Source organism: the organism of the source record quoted next, unplaced genomic scaffold (genome assembly GCF_019419815.1).
Source record: "Pyrus x bretschneideri cultivar Hongxiangsu unplaced genomic scaffold, Pyrus_bretschneideri_v1 Contig27, whole genome shotgun sequence".
Lineage (NCBI taxonomy): Eukaryota > Viridiplantae > Streptophyta > Magnoliopsida > Rosales > Rosaceae > Pyrus > Pyrus x bretschneideri.
In genome coordinates this window covers 5,431,177-5,449,190 of record NW_025999579.1, presented here as the reverse complement: position 1 = coordinate 5,449,190, position 18,014 = coordinate 5,431,177, and the positions used below count along the sequence as shown (strand labels likewise).

Below are 18,014 nucleotides of genomic sequence, written 5' to 3'. Positions count from 1 at the left end.
AATACACTCAATATAGCAGTACTGTGTGTACACCGTAGTGAACAGCTTATCTTTTCTTCTTGCCTCTTTTTTTGGTACTAGTTTCCGGTTCTTGCTCCTCAGCCTTCTGTTTTGCCTCTAATATGGCTAACTGCATCACACACAGAAGAATAAGAATATGAAACAAAAGAAGATAACTTAATCCGTTCGGTTTCAGGAAGAAGCCTTGTATAAACCTTGAGATGCAAAACCAAAATGTCACCTCATCGAGAATTGGTTTAAGCTCTCCGTATCGCGCTTCAGCAAGATCAAAACCGTCCTTACGGAGCTCCTGCGATGCCAAGGACACACACCATGCACATAACATGCACAAGAAAACAAAATATCAGAACAGCAGGATTAGGAAGTTTCTTCTCCTCCGTATGCAGCCTATAGTTGCTTCTTTGTTTTGACGTTCACTATCTACTCATTTGGTCCTTGATAACTATTAATTTAAGGGTTTTTTCTCTTTTGAGGAAAAGGAAGAAACGGAGCTTTCCAGTGTGTTGAGTATGTTCATGTGCCGCCATTTGCCAGTACATATATGTACGGTTGTAGAATTCTCTCAAAGTTTCACCAGGCTTCACACAAGACATACTACAATATTAGCTGTAGTGATGTGATGAAGAAAATGCACAAAACAACCGACTTAAGCTTTCACGGACAGTGTAAAGAATGGCTCAAAACTTTCAATAGCAAGTAAAGAAAGAATAAAGTACCGTTGGGGTTCTTTGCGAATCTGAAAGGCCAAGACTGGCTCTGATCTGCTCAATTCTGGCCCGTTTCTCTTTCCTACGGAGACTCTTTCCATCACCCTTGATTAAAGCAACAGCATCCCCCATCTGAATTGATCCATCTTTCCCACTCTGCACACACGAAAAGGTGAAGACTGAGCTCAATATTTTCCTCCTTAGAAAGCAACAGTGCAACAGTCTTCATGCAAAAATAGGAAAATTCAAGGCAGATGGCAAAAGAAATCCTTGTCATGAACCAGCTCAACCAAAAATATATAAAGGATCAAAATAAAATCTTGTAACTGGACTCATAATTTTACTAGATTTTTAATAGTAATTAACAAGGATGTATGCAGCACTAAATTAAGAATCCTTCGCTTCAAAATTGAGTTAGCTGTAGAGAGAAGTAAAAAAAATAGCTGACTGAATAAAATCTTGTAATTGGACTCATTCAAAACTTCGTGTAAAAGGTCACGAAATGGTATGGTTAGTGTTATCTTAACCACAAAATCAGGATGCATTAATTATTAAAAATGGAAAAACACATCTACACTATGGAGTACGTAAAGAACCTCTTCATCATTATCATCATCGGTCTCATCACTGTTACTATCTTCATTACCTTCATCTTCACTATCATCATCGTCATCTTCATCCTCATCTTCATCCTCGGAAGCCTCCACCCATTCAGTTTCTGTTGCCTGGGTAAAGGGAAAAGCAGACTTCAGGCTTAAAATGATGAAATTCAACAAAAGAAAAGATACCGAGCTGTTCCAGCTTATTTATAAAACAAAGCCTACAACAGTAATGGCTATGTCTAGTGATGCTAAGAGAACGGGATGATACAAGCAATTATCTGAAGAGACAATCGGTTACAAACCGGTATGATGCACTTCCACTCGTCAAGTTTGCTAAGATTTAGAGAATACAAATCATCGAGTGTAATTTCTCGATCTTTAACCTCCATCATTCCCCTGTAAACATATAATGTATCTCTTCCAACAACCATGCAAGAATTGATACGTCCACAGGGCTTCACTACCTAATAAATTAACCAAATCCATGAATCAAATGGATGAATCTAAAATGTTTGAGAAAAGATAAACAAAAACATAAACATATTCAGCATAGAAAACCTCTGGCAAATCAGAATCTCGTGGATCCAATTAGCAGTAGATTCATGTATCTTTCCATCAGAATTGTCTCGTGTATCCATATTAGCAGTAGATTCATGTATCTTTCCATCAGATTTGTCAGCTAACCGATCATTACCAACAGTAATGGTTTTAGCCATTTGATGCCATATACCGTCAACCTTGCGTTCGAAGTCATCTGCTGCTTCATCATTCTCAGAGTTCTCATCTTTTTCATTCGTAGCACATTCCTCTGGTTCAATTGAGTTTATCTTATCATCATTTTTACGCTTTCATCCAGAACTCTTTTTAGGCTGCAAAAATGAACACAAGGGAAGCTATATGTTACTAAAACAATGGGATCTAAAATGAATTGCTTCCATATTATTTATTAATAAAGTGTGAAAGTTCAATGAGCAAAAGCATCTATACAACATTGAAATCAGTACATATTCTAGTTATGAATGGTTATAACACCTTATCTTTTGTTGACTTCGCCTTCCGTAGCTCTAATGGGTACCTATACAAAAAAAAATTGCACTTATCAAATGGGAAGGAACTATTGCACATTTAAAGTTCATTGCCTATAACACAACAAAACCTTGCTCATCAGAAAATTGGGAAAGAAACAATAAATAAAATGGGTCAGGAGGAAAATACTATTTATCACACTAGAGTGCAGCAAAATGCTAATTGATCTTTCAAAATAAAAAAATAAAAACAAATTACTTGCAGCTGATTGTACAATAATCTCAAACTGTAAAATTGAAAAATAAAATTAAAAACTGAGGTGGAGCTTACCACCGATGGTTGTCTAATTGGAAGCCATACAGTTCGTCCAAGAACAAGCTCATCATTACATCACCTGCTTGCATCCAGAAATTAAAAAGGAAAATAAATCCACCTACCCTCCAAGGGCCAGTTGTAGCTTCAAGCCAGGACTGTATTGCCTAGCGAAATAAGATAGGTAGAACACAAAAAGCTAACCTCCAACTTCCATGTCCACCACACCTCCAAAGAGCATAGCTCGCTTCTTATGAACACACATAGAAAACCCAGCATGAGGTCCAGGAGGCATCCCATTTTTCTTCACCTACAATATGTGTTTCAGTTATTAAAAAGATCTCAAACCACAAGCTGATAAATGTAAGTTGCTACTCATCATCAAATATGCATGAAACGAAAATATAAATACAGTGATCAGTATACAAAAAGCTTCAGAATGATAACACAACCACGGCATAGCATCTACGATGTAGTAAAACCTGCGTACCTGTTAATCTATTCAAAAGTAGTATAACAGGTCCATTTTGCACAGAAAAATATTCAATATCTGAGTGTAGAAGGGGAAGTAAAACTTGAGGTCGGACAATCATGTCTTGTTCAATTTATTGATAAATACACAGTAATAAAAGAAAACAGTGGTGTGAAGTAAGAACCTAGTTCCATTCCCAAGTCCTAGGATCAAGGGACCACAAGTCTGAATGAACAATTCCTTTCTCGGAGCCAGTTTTATCAGATGAAACTTCTTTGGAATAGCCACCATATAAGAAAATCTGTCATGTCAAAAAGGGACCACAAGGTCAAATTTTTGAGCAAGTCAAGACATGATATACATGAAACCATTCTAAATCACTCACTTCATCTTGGTACACAAAAAACTGAAAACCACTTCGGGCACTTGGCCACAAGGAACCAGGCCTAGGAGTTATTTCTTGCCACTGAAATGCAACATTGCAAAAGCATTAGTTAAACATATATGTACATATATAAACGCGCACAAATTTATAATAGTAGATTAACACAACAGAGACAAGATCTCTACCTTGAACTGATCCAGGTCAAATACAAAGAGATCATTGTGATACCTGCACAACAAATTATTATGTTCAGCTCCACATTAGCACCACACACCGATTGTCAGCAACAATAAATCTGGTTTGGATAGTTAATATGTAAAGAAAACTTCAGAAAGAACAGAGATGCAATAAAACCAACTTGGCAACTAAATTCCATATAGTGATTTGCATCTGAGCTCGCCATAGAAAATCAACACAAAATAATGAGGTAAATAACTATGAAACTTTCAAAATGTTTATAAAATTCCATTAACAACCTCACTTCTCAGTACCTGTATCATGACCAAAAGTATAGATGTTTATAAAAAAATCTCCTTAAAAATATTCAAAAAATTGTATATGAAAGTTAGATTGGACTAATCTTTTCTTGTTAGTGTCTCAGTGCGGGCACACGCACACACATAAAGGTACATGGAAATTAGACAGTTAAACTCCGTAGCCCATTCTAATTAATTAATGAGAACACCAATCTAAAGTAACCTGAATTTACCATCCGATGACCCGAGCGTGGACTTGGACTCCCTTTTAGATTTAGCTGTTCCCATTGATTTGTTTTGAGGTCCAACATCCAAAAGTCCTATAGCAGGGAAAAAAAAAAAGGTAACATTATGATAACATAAACTAGGTTGATAGGTAGTTTAAACAGTGAAAGCCGATTTTACAAAACTATATTTTAAACAGGTTTCACCTTGTAGTGATGGAACCTCTCTTGGTTTGGGGAAGTAAACTCACCACCTAATGACAAACAAATGCAATCATGTTCATGATGCAAAAGAGTTAGAAGTGCAAGTGCTATGTTTGTACATATGAATGGAAGTGTTGTCAGTATACCAAAGATGTAGAGATAGTTCTTCCAAATGACCGCCTGGTGGGCACTACAAGGAGGTGGACTATTGGGGCTCGAAATTAACTTCCAGTCCTGCTTTTCAACATCATAGCGGTAAAGATCACCATACACAAATGTCTGCAGCAAAAAAAATTAACAAAAATCAGGTGAAATACTAGGGAAAGAAAAAATCCATTTAGGTTAAAACTTCAAATAAAGCACATAGATTTCTTGAAAAAGATCAAAATCTAACCTTATTACCATTGTAGAATTCACCCCCATAAAGGATCAACTCTGTCTCTTTCAAGGGATTGATGCTCAGCTACACAATCATCAAGCACAAAAATTTGAGATTAACAAAGGGTAATGCACACATACCTTCTCAAACAAAACTAAGACTAACCCACTCAACAGAAATTTCTAACAAACACAAGCACGGGTCATACCGTGCAGTTGGACCTCGGAGAGGGAGCTGGGGCATTTTCCTCTTCATGAACTTCCTTCTTCTTAGCTTCTTCCTTTTGTTTACTTGACTGTAAAAAAATGCATATTAAATGACTTAAAATTGAATCTTTTCTACATGTCCATATAAAAAGTAAAACTTAGTCTGATTAACATCAATGTATGAACTCCAGAAACAACAAAACACTTTCCATACAAAATATTTCTGTCAAAATCAAAACATCATTTTGTTTCTGCACAAAAAACACTCCATAAATGGCTGAACTGATGTCCCACAAAATATAATCTCACACCCTCATCTATCCAAACTTTCCCAGAAAAACCAAATTTGAAATTTAACTATAAATATCGAAAACCCAATAACCCAATTAGTCTAAAACTCCCAGAAGCTATTTCAGGCTTTTCAGCTGTTCTCAAATGATCCATAACACTAAGTAACAAGCACCACACACACACACACATATACACATACATTTTTAACTGAAAACCCGAATTCAAAAACTTCAGCTCCGAAAATCAAAAACCCAATAACTTAATCGGCTTTAAACTCCCCCAGAAGCTATTTCAGGCTTTTCAGCTGTACTCAAATGATCCATAACACTAAGTAACAAGCACCAAACACACACACACACACACATATACATTTTTAACTGAAAACCCGAATTCAAAAACTTCAGCTTCGTATATCAAAAACCCAATAACTTAATCGGCTTTAAACTCCCAGAAACTATTTCAGCTGTTCTCAGATGTTCCATAACTCCAAATAACAAGCACCCAATACACATATATACACACACATCTACATATATGGAGAGAACGAGATTACCAAAATGGCATCGATGTCGTCCTCGGGAGAGAGCTTCTTGGTCTCTCTGCGAGCTCTCTTCTCCTCAGCTTTCGCCGTTTTCTTCTCCGTCTTCTCTTTGCCCTTTCCCGGCTTCTTCATCTTCTTCCCCATTTCTCGGACCGCAGCCAAAGAGGCGGAAAGCAGCTCTCAGTGTTTCAGGCAACTCACTAGCCACTACAACAAAGCAGGCTCGGAACCAGGGAGAAGACGAAGGAAAGAGGCTTCGTGAACTACACCATACCCTCGTTTGGCACACCGGCACCGTATAGTACTAATAACGAAATACGGTGTTTGATGTCCATTTGTATTAAATAGCCCGGATTAAAATAATCCGGGTCCACCTACCTACTTTATACGGTAAAGATCTGCTTGCTTATTCCCTCCAAAACCACGATTTAGTCAGGTGAAGTCTCTTGCTCTCTCGTTCCTCTCCAGACGCACTCTCAGTCCTCTACAGCCGCTCTCTCTGCCTCTCGCGCGCCTGCTCTCTCGTGAATCCCAGTTAGTCTTCTCAAACGCCTTCTTCTTCGTTTGAATCCCAGTTCATCTTCTCATTTTTCTTCTTCTTCCCACTCTGTTCTTCCCCCTACTTCTATTTTTCTTGCAATTTTTTTCAATTGATTGAATCTAGTTATTGTTTTCTCTCTAATTATGCAATTGATTATGTAATTTTGTGTTTTAATTAGAATTTTCGAATTTTAGGGTTAGCTGTTGGGGTCGAATTTTAGATTTGTTGTTGGTGTTGAACTTTCATCCATATCAGTATATTGTTTAGTACTTGGGATTGGGTGTGGAATTTTAGATTCTTCATGAACACCAGCAGTATTCGTTGTAGCTTTCGGTTCCTATCACACTTAGCTCCATAAAAATATGATCTTTTCGCTGCTTCTTCTTCCTCCAAGTTTTTTCACATAAAAATTTGAGCTTGGAACACATTTCATTTTCTTTCTATGATTTCAAATGTGAAAGTCGGTGGAATATGTGATTCTGTAATCTGGGTATATTTTGGTTTGAGTTTTGAGGGTCTGTTTGGTTGCTGAGAAAATCGATGGGGGGAAATTCTGGACCTAAGCTATACATTTTCCTGTGCTTACTGTTTTTGAAGCATTAAACTTTCTTTTTGTATCACATTAAAATAAAAAACTTTCCCTTTTTCTACTTTGTTCATCTGATTGCTCTGCAGCCAAAAGAGCATGATTGGGACTGCTTAGTCAGTGCAGCAATGGTTTCATCTTTTTGCTTGATGGGTTTGTTTAATTCCATGCAGAATTCTGTCTGGGTTTTTGGGGATTTATAGATATGTTTGATTAATTGATGCTATTGCTTTGATTGTTATTGATGTTATTTGCTTGCATTTCCCATTTCTTATGATTTGGTTTCACTTTGATGAATAAAGAGAAACTCATTTTGAAGTATGAAATGTGCATCCTGGTTTTGGTTGATGAGTTCTCATGCTATTCCGTTTTTAGTGTTAATTATGCATTTTTGCTTTAATTAGCAGGAAATGTTATTGGCAGTCCAAAAATCTCATTCTACACTCCTCACAATTGTATTTTTCTTTCCAAAGATAGTACGTTTGGAATGTAAAATGAGATTTTTGAAGTGCCAATAACAATTTCCTAATTAGCCATTAATCATGTCTTCTTGTATCCTTCTTATGTCCTTACTTACATGTATAATGTCACGCTTCAGTTACTTAATTATTTGTCACTATCTAATAATGTTATTTTATATTTTCACTAGGCATGGATGAAAGAAAGATTGTGGCTTGCTTCATTGTTAAGTTGTGGTACTTGAATATTGTGACTTGGTTGATGATGTGGTTCACGATGAATCATAATTCAGCTAGAAGGCGGAATCAGCAACTTGCACTTAGAAATTCAAGTACCAAGAAAAGGAAGAGGTCAGCTGCTAATGATAATGATATTGCTGTGACATTTAAAGAAATGCTTTCTGAATCAATTGAGAAGTTGGGTGAAGTTTTACAAGCTGCTTTTGGGAAAGGAGTGGATCCAAAACCTGAAATTGCTTCAGAATTGTCAAAGATGGATTTGTCTATTGAGGATCAAATCAAGGCATTGAATATCATTTTCGAAAAGCCACAGAATGAGAGGACATTCTTGTCGTTGGATGGTGCAATGAAAAAATCATTCATACTCATGTTACTTGGACAAAGTAACCACAATTGACATTGGAAAACAACAACAATATATTTTGTTAAAAGCAGCATGCATATCTTTTGTTAAAAGCTGCAACATGTATATATTTTGGGTACTTGGACAAATTGCTTCTTACTAAAAGCAAAGCAGCAGCATACATATAATTTGGCTATTTGGACAAACTGTTTCTCACTGAAACCAACTTGCATTTGTATATTTTGTGAACTTGGATGTGTGGTTGGATAAATCTATATAACGTAACGACTGTAGTTGTATTTTGTGAATATTCTTTTATGTTATTGGAAAATATTTTGAATTTGATGTATAGAATTTACTATTTTTCTTTGTTATTTGAAAATTTGTGTGGTTTTCAATAGGTATAAATATGAGAAAAGTTCAACAAACAAAGATTTGTCAATTTTTTTTTTTCTTCCCTTTTCTTATCTGGTTCAGTACCAAACACAGTGTAAATAATACAATCATTAGTTCGATATTGCACCAAACGCCAAACTAGTTTAGTCAATACTACCCGATGACTAGTTATCTTATCTGATAAAAATAGTCACTACAGTCCGAGCTATCAAAAGAGGCTACAAGTGACTCTTGATTTCGGCGCAATATCGTTTATTTGGATAGTGGTCTACTGGCAGCTGGGTCGTTGGGTTGGTTGTCGTTTTTCAAAGCTGTGAGGCCCAGCCCAAATGTGAGGATTGGTAAGACTGGGCCTTGTTTCGGCCCAAATAATTAATACGGACTCGAGATTTTTTATTTTATTTTATTTTTATTTTTGTGTGTGAGTATATTGATATTTTTACACTAAAAGAATGGCGAGTTCAGCTAAGTCACACGATGGGCATCCTAATTTGGTATCGAATTCGTCATCCACGAAATTCGAACCTAAAACAACTCGAGAATGTTAAGTCACACTATAACATCTTCCCTTTTTTTTCTTTTTCGCAGCTGCCAAACAGGATTTACTGACACGCCGTATCTGGTAAGTATTTTACCCTTTTACTCACATATTTTCACTGTTTAACTATAATATTATATATTTTTTGGATTGTTTGGATACCAAGAAAACCCTGATTTGCTAAAACCTTAAATTCAACGAGGCTGGTTGTTTGTTGTTGAATTAGAACTAATCCAACTAGTAATTAGGTTTTATTGTAGGTTAGGAGATTAGGGGACTTCTTACTGAATTTCAAGTGTATATTTTACCCCCATATATATATAATGTATAATTTTCTATGGATACTTAAACCCTCATAAAATGCTTGTTAATCGTCAAAATTACATGGTTTTTGAACTTTTATCGGTAACACGTGTTTCTCGGAAACCACATCGTATAAATTGCAAATGGGTTCGAAATCAAAGTCAAAGCGCCGGAAAGCATGCACTAGAGATAGGATCAGTGATTTACTGGATGATATTCTCTTGGCCACATTCTTTCCTACAAGATATGTTGTAAGGACCTGTGTTTTATCACACAGATGGAAACATACGTCGACTTCTGGTCCGAATTTAGCCCTACTTGTGTTTCACAGGATATGATAAGGGTGGTACCACTGGATTTGTAGATCAAGTACTTCTCTTCCTTGGTTGTCAAACATGCATAAAGTTCATCATTGTCGCAGAATAGAGGATTATTTTGATCGTATTGATGCTTGGATTTGCACTGCCACTGGGGGTAATGTTGTTGAACTCGACCTTCAACTTCATGTTTCCGTTGCTGCAGTCCTACAGTCCTACCTCAAATTGTTTCCCGAGGCTCAAGTACCTCCATGTTACAATACCTTACCTTCTTGACTAATTTCTTGACCCAATCAAGAAGCGCTTTTCATGTCGCCCTGCGCTTGAAGATTTGATTATAGATGGACATTTTGCTATATATGCCTAAGGATGGTTCAACCGTAAACATAATTGTCAATGCACCTGAACTGAAAAGACTACAAATAAGTTTGGACGATGTTCGTATGGAAGTAGAGGATGTGGAGAAGCTTTGTATTGTTGCTGATGTCGAGAAGTTGGATCTGAAGAGAACTTTATGGATGCTATTCCTTGAAGAAACTGAAGGCTCCTATGGCAGGTAGGGTTTTGCCCGTGTTAATGTTGATAAAAAACATAGGATTTTGACAGAAATCTTCGATGTCAAGTATTTGTTCCTTTCAGCTTCGTTTTTAGGGGATTCTCATATCAAATATCAATGTACTTTGCCTACACGTCTTTCAGTATGCCACGCTTGGAAATCACTAATAAACGCGCTCAAGGTATCGTCCAAACTGAAATATCTTGAATATCGATGTTCCTTTGCCTACATTTAATAATTTGAACTGCTTGGAGCTACATCTTTCAGTATGCTACGCTTGGAAATCACTAACAAACATGCTCAATGCCCCTGTGAGCATCATCCTATGTTGACACTAGATGCCTCAGGACTATTTGCACACGAGGATTCAAGGGGCGACCAGATAAGTTGGAGGCGGCCGAGTACTTGTTGAATCATGGCAAGGTTTTGAATAAGTTGACAATTGATTCTTGTGATCTTAATGAAAAATTAATGATGAAGTCGAGCGGAAATTTTCAAGGTTGTATATGGGTTCAAAGACTTGTAAAATTGAGTGAATCCTTTGAAATTTGTGAATGTACTTTTATCTATCCGATAGAACATGAATTTTATCTCCAGTTGTAGCGCAGCCGTATGAAATCTGTTGTACTTCTTAACCAGCCTTGTAAGTTTGCTAGACAAGGTTAGTTTTGCTATGTTCTAGAATTTAGAACAACTACTCCATTACATTAATAAAATGATTTATTCTTGTAGTTGATGAAAATTCTTCATCATTTAATATACAAAGCATATAATGTATTGGAAAACAAAAAAGGGAGCGATTTGGGGGTGGCTATGGATACGATACTTTTATCTTCCTAATTATATTCAAAACCGTGTCGGATAGTTTTAGTTTCTTCATATACATCTCTATACTATAAATAACCACATCCAAATTGTCCTCAAATGACTGGGTAACCACGCAAAACAAATTTAACGAGTACAGTTTTCATCCCTAACTAGGTGAGCCTTCTAGTCAGGGAATGGAGTTGGCTAAGGGTGAGCTTGTGCCTGGATCAGCATCAAAGTTACACTCTATATAAGGCATATCACAACACTAATCTCTATCCAGAAAATCCTTGCATCATCCCACTATTTAGCAAGTCGTATTTTAAGTTCCTACTTCCTAAGACATTGAAGACAAGAACACCAAAAAAGGCAATGAGTTTTGACTTTTTTTATATTAAGTGAGTGTTAGGTAAATGAATTAGCAAATTGGTATCAATTAGTATTAAAAAAATAGTCATCATGTTCTCTATTTCGAATGTTTGTAACCTTCTCACTTGAGCTCTTGCGTTCTATTTTTGTGAATCTCCTTCTCATTCTGCAGTTTGATGACCACAACCATACACTTTCTAAATCACCCTCTAAAGATCAACTCTGCCAAAAAAAAAAAAAAAAACCAAATAAAAAATCTTTTAACTTTGCAATTAACATTGGAAAGTTTAGTGTTTAAGTGAATTAATTCGTCTATTTATTGAATAACTATTTCGGGTTTTTTGACAAAAAAAAAGAAAAAACGATTCGGGTTTAGTTTAATTTTTACGTATACAATCTCTAAAAGGTAATCTAAAAAGTAAACGATTTCGATCATCAAGCAACAATGTATTAATGAGGAGAGCCGAAAATGTAAAAGGCAAATGTCCAAATAAGAAGGTTGCTAATACTCTTTCTCTTTTTAATGTGTAATATATAAAAGAAGTGTATGATAATTTTTAGCATGTCAATAACAACTCTAAATTAAACTATCAACTTAGAGATGATTAGAAATTTAAGCAAGTGCATTTTTTCCTAAAGACAAAAATTTTGTGAGAGATACCCTCTTAAAAGTAGTGCCTCTTCCACCTACGCTGCTGGCGTTGCTTTTGCTTCTTCCCTAAGTTCCCTTCCCTATACTTGGGTTTTGGTCCTTACCTTTTTTTAAGTAATGCCAAACCCTAACACTAATTTCTCAGTGTTTCTCCTTTTTATAGTGTCAAAAAATTAATATTTTCTCTTCTTTCTTGCCTCTTAAAAGGAGAACCCACTGTTGTTTAAAGCTTCACATGTACAATATATAAAATTTCCAATTCTGCGCATGCGATTGGTAAAAAGTAGAACTTGTATAAATGTAATTAGGGTTCGTGGTTTTGAAGTTATAGCTCCTCCAAAAGGGTTTCGAAGTGATCCACCAAAAAAAAAATCCCTCCCACGAATATGTTCTTTAGAACTTCCACGAAACGATATGTATACTCTTTTCTAAAAATAGATGAGTGAAAAGTTGAAACCATCTTACACATGAATAAGATCACATTTGCACCGAAGTCTCAATGAGTCTTCTCATGTGATTAGCCACACATGAGGAATAGAGGTAGAGATAGCTAGAGAAAAATGAAAGCCCACTCATATATCTAAGTTTTCTTACAATAATGTGTATATTTCCCTTATTATTTGATTAATTACGCAATGAAAATATAAACACAAAACTGGTCATATACAACTAGTTACGAGATCGTTTTTCTCCGCTAAAATATTAATGCTAATTAATTTAAGATAAAGTGTAATTAAGCTGCAAAATTTGAGTGCAGCGTTTAAATGATGGCCACCTAGATTCTTTTAACTAGTGGACAACAAGTGACAATGGTTTGGCACCTTTAAATAATATATTATTGTTTTCATTTATTTAATTGCATGCGTTACTCACATCTTTTAACGTATTCATATACTTTAGCTTTTCTTATTTATATTATTGGCTTTTTGAAGGTTATAGCCCACTATTTACTTCAATTTTTCTTTTATTGCTAATGCACGTCACAAATTCGAAGCCGTACACTACATTTTAAGGTACAAAACCAAAATTAAGTACAAATTTTAGCTTAAGAGTTAGGAAAACCCCAACACTCTTAAAGGTCCACAACAGATACGATGCTTCCTTGATCTTAAAATTATAAATATAAAAATATTTTTAGATCCTAAAAGATTTTGATTTTGGAATTCTCAATCTAATATCAATAAATAAGTGAATAATTAAGTAAAAACTAACTCAAAAATCATATATATTTTCTTGTTGGGGCCCGAGTTAGTGTAAAGATAAGAGATTTAGGTGCAAGGTTAGACTAATCTGGACCGTTCCCTCATCGTTTAGTCGTCAAGGAGTCAAACCTCTTCAAAAGCCTAAAAAAATTTGAGCACGAAACCAGATCATATCAAATTTAAAGGAGATTTGATAGACATTTTATTATGCATTTCCTGCATGATTGCATGTCATGTGCAATGTTATTAAGTATATAATTAGGTGGGCACAAAAACGACGTGATTAAGATCAAGTTTTGTTATCATATGTATTCGAGTTACAAATATACTTTATTACATGAGGAAATTAATAATTAAAATTAACACGTGAATTAGTATATTCTGCTACTTCAATAGAAAACAATAATTAATTTCTCAAGTTATTGATATCAAACTCGCATGAGTGATTATAATGCATGACTTTAGTATATTTAGTTGCAATATATCCGTTTATATTGATACCAACCTTCAATGAATTTGGGCTATTGATACCAACCTTCAATGAATTTGGGTTAATACATTTTGTCAACCATTTTTGTTTTACAAATTTCCCACATTATACCTCTATAGACATTGACTTTATAAAAAATAAAAAAAATAAAAAAAAAATCCAATATAAATAGTAAACAAATATTTTTAAAAAAAGTCAATCTAATTGTTCTTCTCTTCCTCCAGCAAAGATTGTCATCCCACATACAGAGCATGTTTAGGTTGTCGAATATCTACGTTCAAGTTGTTCAGAATTTAAGATTTCCAAAACCCTAGCGAGTCGCCACAAAATACTGGATCATCACATGCGTAATGTAAGAGGAGAGCCATCACAAAACTGCCTTCTTTTGTTGGCTGGAATATTAGGAGAGTGAACTGTCAAAACCTATTGCACATTTTCACAATTTAAGGATTCATTTGTGTGTTTTGCAAATGACTAAAAACATTTTTAGAAAGAAAAAAAATATTTTTTCATCCTAAAAGCACTTGAAGTGCAAGTGTTTTTCAGGATTCACTTGTGTTTTTACTAAGGATTAGTTCAAAAAACATTTCACTAAAAAAAATTTCAATTAGTTTAAAAGTACTTCTAAATGAGCCCTTAAACTATGATTATTACATCTTTCATTTCATCAATAAAAAATATGCAACTCACATATGGAGTTTTTTTTTTTTTTTTTTGAAACAAAAAATATTATCTACATTAAAAGGGAGGGGGTGGACTTAGCCTCACAATATATTAGCAATAATGTGGTTCAAATTCGCCTTTGACAAGAATCAAATCTAAGATATCTCACTTATAAGTACTAAGTGGCTTAAGTATGGTATTGACTTGCCTTTTTAATCCAAAACCAGAGAGGTTGCTTGCTTGCCATAATATATATATAGTTATTCTTTGTATCGCTATTTATTTTCAAGTTGCCCTAGTTATTATTAGAATCTCCCTCCAATAAACCAAACCGGAATAGGATCCTCTCCGGATGATTTTTGTGGGGATTCGAATAATCAATCAATCGTGTCAGTTTATCGTATATCATACGGTTAAAAATTAATTTAAAATTGAATATAAATAATATATAACAAAAATTGACAGTACAATGTACGATAAATGGACACGATTGATTGATTTCCGAATTCCCACAAAAAAATCCAGAGAGAATCCTTGTCCAACCAAACCAGCCATTTTTCTGAGAAAATGTGATTGTCACATCACCATAAGGTGTATCATTTTATTAGTATTTTAATACATGAATATATATTAATATTATATCATGTTAGGTTATACATGAATCTATATTAATGCTATGCCTTGTTAATCTAATCACAATAGGAAACAAATTATATTTAGTATTTATAACTAATTACAGTAACTCAGGTAAGCATGACACATAAGTTTAAGGGATTTTTGATATAGGCGCTTTAGTTTTTAATTTGGCAGATCAAACATAAATGCCTTTTAATGATTTGATTAAACTTTTTTTTGTCATAATTTTGGTGTTATATGCACATTATATTGTAACAAATTTCCTATAATCTAACATTTTAATCAAATTTTAAAAAGGCACAAATGTTTAATCTAAATGATATAGAAAAACTGTAGGAAATTCTAATTTTCTCTAAGTTTAATTAATTAGGTCGCCGTCCATATTATAACATGTGAATTAATAATACCATGTATCAATGTGATGATTGAAAAAATATTAATCCAGTTTCCATCCTAAAAGTTGTGACACCATGTGATGAAACTGGAATGCCCTACTACTTCCTTCAGATCCCGAGTATCCACATTTAGCATTAGTCATTTGAACGCATTTATAATCTTAACCATTTGATTAATCTAATGGTCTTGAATTATTATATGCCCGCCTTGTAATATCCAACCAAAACACCATAACACTCACCCTTTAATTTCTTCTCGATCGATCTCCCTGTGGGTTTTCCCCTTCGATCATTTGCATCATAACTAGCTTCTTGACACACGCTCACGCATGTGACAATTGCTTTTGTATGCTAAGTTTGAAAAAAAATTATGGTTTTTTACAACAAAAAATAGTAAATTTATGGAAGAATATCTAGCAGCGGAATACATCATCCTCCCCCTCCAAATAGAGAGTGCTTTGTTGATGTAGGAAGTGAACCATGTAAGACTGTTGAAAGGAAATATGAGAACACAGAAGGAAATTTTAAGTTTAAAGAAAAAAAAAAGGGGAAGGATTTGATCGGAATTACCGTAACTCATTTTAATTCAATTGTAATTTTCGAAACTCTTGAGGGCAATTTTATAGTATGTTAAATGTTTCACCATTTTGGGATGCCATCATAAAACTATCTTCTTCTCTTTTGGCTAGAATACGAGGAGAGTCAAAACCCATTGCACATCTTTCACAATTTTAAACTATGAAATTATGATTGTGAATCTTTCGTTTCATCAATAAATAACTCACGTATAGTATTGACTTGCCATAATGTATAGTTATTCTTTATACTATTAAATTTCAATTTGCCCTAATTATTATTAGAATCTCCCTCAACAAACCAAACCAGCCATCTTTCCGAGAAAGTGTGATTGTCACAGGGTTCAAAATCCACCGTTGATGTGGAAGTTAGACTTGTGGTCAAGAGGAGACTGAAATGCATCTATGAGTCTTTTCGGCTCTTGGAAGGGATAGATAATCGTGGTTTGCCACCAGTTGTCCCCTCTTTTTAAAATTTAAAAAAAATCATAAGGCATATCATTTTACTAATATTTTTATACATGCATGAATCTATATTAATATGGGTAATATTATGAGTAATGTCAGAAAGACCAACTTTTTAAATCAAATTTTACAAATTATATGACGTGTTTGTTGATAATTGAATTATTATTCAAGTATTGAATTAATGTGCACATCATATAATTTGTAAATTTAATTTAAAAAGTTGATCTATCTAGCATTACTCTAATATTACACCATGTTAGGTTATACATGAATCTATATTAATACTATACAATGTTAATCTAATCACAATAGGAAACAAATCATATTTAGTATTTATAACTAATTATAATAACTCAGACCAGCATCAGCATATCATAAGTTTAATTAGGTGGTCCGTCCATATTATAATATGTGATAAGTAACACATGTACCATTGTAATGCTTGAAAAAATATCCTCCGATTTTCATCGTAGAATTTGGTGAATTGGTGACACCATGTGATTAAACGCTTGGGATGCCCTACTACTTTCTTCAGATCCCGAGTGTCCATATTTAGCATTCGTACATTTACACATATTTAGAATAAGATTAATCCGATGGCATTTAATTATTCTACGCCAGCCTTAATATCCAACTAAAACACCGTAGCACTCACCCTTTTCTTCTCGATCGATCTCCCCTTCGATCACTTTCATCATAATTATACTCAAAATTTGGAACTCTAAACTGATATACAATTTGCACAAATTAAGATAAGTCATTTACTCCATCTTTCGTTTGTATCAGATAACTCTGAGCAATTGATCGATATGAAATCTAATCGAGTTTGCTTTTGGGTCAGATTAATCTCTCATCCTCTTTTTACAAAAAAAATAAAAGCAATAAACCCTAAAAAGCTTTCAAACTCCAGATTATTTCTCAATTTGCATGTTTGTGTCAGACTGATTCCCACAAATTTTTTCTACTGATTTAGAAAAAAAAGAAAAAAATATATATATATATATATTTAATCAGAACGTGTTGGAAAATTATATTGTGATTATAAAAGGTGAATTATAGATTTGAAGAGAAAAAAGAAAAAAAGAGTGAAAGACGGGAAAAATGGCGTAAATTCTTTTAGTCGCGATAGGCGATGAGATTTGAAAAATGGGATATAGAAAATTATAAAACAAATCAGGTATGTTGTCTACTGCAACTATTATCATGTGGATAGGTAAAATTCATTAGATCAATCAAACGGTTAAGATGATTTTAAATGCGTGTAAATGCACCGATGCTAAATGAGAAGATTTGATATCCACTTCCTAAATTTCAGGTTTTCACACTTTTTGCCCATGCCCATTTGTCCTTATAATATAAGGAAAATTAACGAAAAGTCCAAAAAAAATTTAGTTTTAATGAAAAATGATAAATAAAGGTGTAGTGAATAGTACTAAGGAAATGTAAAATATGGTTTTTCGTTAAAAATGAATAGTATCGAGAGTGTTTTGTTAAAACTCCCTATAATATATCCAAGAAGATTCTCTTCCTGGCCACCTCAAGCATCTTGCTACAAAAATATATATAACTCTAACCACCACCCTAGCATAAGACATTCACACCAAAGCAAGAGAGAGAGAGAGAGAGAGAGATG

At 34.3% G+C, this 18,014-nt stretch overlaps 1 long non-coding RNA gene and 1 pseudogene across 1 annotated transcript; one reads left to right on the top strand and one right to left on the bottom strand.

Moving 5' to 3' along the window:
- LOC125479045 lies at window positions 1–6,165 on the bottom strand (annotated as a pseudogene).
- A 72-nt stretch (window positions 6,166–6,237) lies between these two features.
- Window positions 6,238–8,322, top strand: LOC103950061. The gene is made up of 2 exons (XR_667628.3): window positions 6,238–6,380; window positions 7,623–8,322. It is a non-coding gene; the product is annotated as an uncharacterized LOC103950061 (long non-coding RNA).
- The last annotated feature ends 9,692 nt before the right edge of the window (window positions 8,323–18,014 follow it).